Source organism: Hyla sarda, chromosome 6 (assembly GCF_029499605.1).
Source record: "Hyla sarda isolate aHylSar1 chromosome 6, aHylSar1.hap1, whole genome shotgun sequence".
NCBI lineage: Eukaryota > Metazoa > Chordata > Amphibia > Anura > Hylidae > Hyla > Hyla sarda.
In genome coordinates, this window is record NC_079194.1 from 276,613,818 (window position 1) to 276,618,322 (window position 4,505).

Consider the following 4,505-nt stretch of genomic DNA (forward strand, 5'->3'; position numbering starts at 1 on the left):
AACATTATATTTTGATAGTTCGGACATTTATGCATGCGGCGATACCAAATATGTTTATTTTTTTAAATGACGCTTTTTGGGGATAAAATGGGAAAAACTGACAATTTTCCTTTTTATTGGGGGAGGGTATTTTTCATTTTTACATTTTTCAACTTTTTTTTACACTTTTTATGTCCCCATAGGGGACTATCTATAGCAATCCTTTGAGTGCTAATACTGAGCAGTGCTATGCATAGGACACAGCACTGCTCAGTATTATCGGTGATCTTCTGCTCTGCTCGATCTCAGACCAGAGCAGAAGACCCCGGGAGATGGAGTGAGCCAGGTGAGGGGACCTTCAGCCGCCATGCTGGACGATTGGATCGCCGCCGCAGCGCTTCGGGCGATCCGATCATCCAATCAAAGTACTGCACTGCCGCAGATGCCGTGATCTGTATTGATCACGGCATCTGAGGGGTTAATGGCGGACATCCGCACGATCGCGGATGTCGGCCATTACGGGCGGGTCCCCGGCTGCTGCTAGCAGCCGGAACCTACGGTGTATGACGCGAGCACCCTTCCGATGCTCGCAGTCATACACAGGATGTAAATGTACGTCCTGGTGCGGGAAGTCCCGCCAAGCCAGGACGTACATTTACGTCCGTGGTCGTTAAGGGGTTAAGTAATGTGTCTCTAGGGATTTTATCAACCTTAGTTTTAGCTTTCAGAATTATGTCTGGAGGATAACCTCTTGTTATTAGACATTGTTCTAGCTCTTGTGCTTGTTGATGATATGTGATGGGATCTGTATTGATGCGTTTTAACCTAATTAATTGACTGACTGGAATGCTATTTTTTACAGATGTCGGATGAGAGGAATTGTAATGTAGAATAGAGTTTTTTTTAAATAGGTTTTCTATATCCTGATGCGTGTATTTCTTGATTTTTAATTTCACTTTTTGTATCCAAAAACTCAAGGGATGTGCCTCCAAAATGAAAAGTAAACCACATATTAACCTTATTGTTGCTGTTGAGGTAGTCGACGAACTTGGAAAAACTTTCTTGGCAATCATCCCAAATAATGAAAATATCGTCGACAAACCTCAACAGCAATTTAATCTTGGAAATAAAGGGATTTTTTACTGTAAAAATAAATTCCCTCTCCAAAATGGCAAGAAAAATATTTGCGTATGAGCACGATATAGGTGTGCCCATCGCATGCCCACAGCAGAGTTGTGCAGAACCAAGTGTGAATTACGCACTAGATTGTCAGAACAGCATTTTACAAGTTTCTCACATTGGAGAAAAAAAATGACCAATTTACAGACTGCAATCAAAGAATCCAAGAGAGATAAATTCCATAGGGACAAAAAAGATTTTGAAAATAACCAAATTTTTACCTGGATGAAAAATAAACAAGACCCAAATAAAGGACATAATACAACTAGAAGGAAGAATTTCAAAACCAACTGTACCCTATAAAAGAAAATATAAACAAACTGATTATTTAACCGGATTCAAGTCGGATTCAAGTTTATCAGCTGAGACACCTGCCCCTTCTACCAGAACAGATATCCTCCCTTTAGAAGGAAAACACACTGGGGGGGGGGGGGGGGGGGGGGGGGGGGGCGAAGGTGGAAAAGAACATCAGCACATAAAGAAAAAAACGAGAAATCTGACTTGGAAAACCTAAAAACCACAGAGAATAAGAAAGAAAATATTGTCATTAACCTTACATATGAAATAATTCCTGATTCATGTATTTCTGTCTGAAAAAGGGACTGAACTTTGCACCATCGGTCTTCTAGGTTTTAGGCCGTTTAAAGAAATGACAAATGTTGATGTAAAAGCGTTATCTGATTTAAGGGAACTTGCGGGTGAAACAGAAGCAGAATTTATAGATTCTAGTGATGATTTTTTTGTAGGAGGTTCAATCCACAAATCACACCAGGGGGAGCGATTGACCTCTTCTACAGAGCGGTCTGTGGAGAGGTCAAAGCGCTCATATACCCCAATCCCCCTTTCAATATCTCGAAAGAGGAAAAAAATGTAGTGGTCTCAAAAGGAGCCAAAAGTGATCTGGGTTCTATAGTGATCTGGTCTAAAGTTGACCATGACATAGAAGCAATGAATCAGTTGGGAAACACTAATGTTTATAAGAAACTGAATGCAAATCCTACTGCTAAAATAATGAATAAATTAAGAACTCACCTCCAAAAATATGACAATAATTCTGTTTTGACTGAAAAAACGGCAGAAAGACTACCATTAACCATTCTACCATTAACTCCAAAAAAAACCCGGTGGTACCTTTTACCCAAAGTTCATAAGGGGGTTATCCCACCCCCTTGTCGCCCAATAGTTTTGCGCATTGGATCCCCAACAAAATTTTTGTCTAGTTACATAGACTGGCTCATAGCCCCCTTATTAAAATTAACACCTACCTATTTTTGTGATACAGGAGATTTAATTATCTCACTACAAGATTTTTGTTGGCAAGAGGGTTTTTCTTTGGCCTCCATAGAGGTTGAGAGCCCTTTACACACGCATCCCACATGATGCGGGTGTGCAGGCTCTCAGGGAGTTCTTGGAGTGCTCGAACAAATCCAATTGTGTCCGACCCAGTTGATCTAATTTTGACTAATAACTGTTTTCAATATGAGGGGCAGTGGTATGCTCAAATCCAAGGCACAGCGATGGGCACGCCTATATCGTGCTCATACGCAAATATTTTACTTGCCATTTTGGAGAGGGAATTAATTTTGACAGTAAAAAAAATCCCTTTATTTCCAAGATTAAATTGCTGTTGAGGTTTGTCGATTATATTTTCATTATTTGGGATGATTACCAAGAAAGTTTTTCCAAGTTCGTCGACTACCTCAACAGCAACAATAAGGTTAATATGTGGTTTACTTTTCATTTTGGAGGCATATCCCTTGAGTTTTTGGATAGAAAAATTGAAATAAAAAATCAAGAAATATGCACATCAGGATATAGAAAACCTATTTAAAACAACTCTATTCTACATTATAATTCCTCTCATCCAACATCTGTAAAAAAATAGCATTCCAGTCAGTCAATTAATTAGGTTAAAACGCATCAATACAGATCCTATCACATGTCAACAACAAGCACAAGAGCTAGAACAATGTCTAATAACAAGAGGTTATCCTCCAGACATAATTCTGAAAGCTAAAACTAAAGGTTGATAAAATCCCTAGGGACACATTACTTAAACAAAAAAGAAAGAAAAAACTTGATAGGACAGTGTTCACATTTAAAAATTTCCCTCTCAATAATGTGATTAAAAAAACAGTCTTTAACAATTGGCCAATGTTATAGCGTGACGAGGATTTAAAAACCGACAAAAAATGAAACCGATTGTAAATTACAGAATTAAATGATTATTTAAAAAAGAAAAAAAGACAGAATAATGAAAAAAAGGATTGGCTTACTGCACAAAAACCAAAAGGTCTTTTTTCCTGCGGAAATTGTGCGGCTTGCGAATTCAACCAAAAAAAGGGAAATCAATTTGGGGGGCGTATGGATCAAGTTTCAGAAATTTGCCACATGTACAACGACCTATGTGGTATATGCCCTAATCTGTTTGTGCGGGAGGTACTACATAGGCAAAACAAAAAGACCTTTATATCACCGAATAAGAGAACACATACGTTCCCTAACAACAACAAAAGGCTGTACAAGATTTATTCAATACGTGTGTGAGAACCATGAAGGAAACCCTAAAGCATTTATGGTACTTGAAAGAATTGAACAATCCCCTAGTGGAGGAGACATGCACCAACAGTTACTGTTACAAGAATCCAGGTGTATTCTCCGCACTAATGCTACAGGCCCATTGGGCCTGAATGAGTGTAACGAAATGGGAGTATTTATTTAACAGTTTACATGGTGCGTCTGCTTGATTCAGTGACAAGAGCTGTTTGTTTTTATCATCCCTATTCGTTTTTTGTTTTTATGTCTCACCTTGTTTTCCCCGTCCTTGATCCATGTACACGTCACTCCCTTTCCATGTATCCCGTGGAGATGTTAAAACACCCCCTTGAGTCCTGTGACGTAGGGCCTGCTGAAGCGCATTCCAGCGTGACACGGACCGTTGCCTGACGTTCCCCTTCCCGCTGCGGGTCCAGTACTGTACTGGATTTTTTGTCACTTTTTATACCATAAAAAATTAATAAAAAGCTATAAAAAAAAGTCTGATCAAAACAAAAATGGTACCGATAAAAACTTCAGATCACGGCGCAAAAAATGAGCCCTCATACATCCCCATATGTGAAGAAATAAAAAAAACATATACATTTTCGTGCATGTAGTTATGATTTTTTCCCGACGAAAGACATTATCAAACCTATATAAGTAGGGGATCATTTTAATCATATGGACCTACAGAATAAAGATAAGATGTCATAAGATTTTACCCAAAAAAGGAACTGCGTAGAAACGTAAGCCCCCAAATTTATAAAATGAAGTTTTTTCTTCAATTTTGTTGCACAATGGTTTTTTTC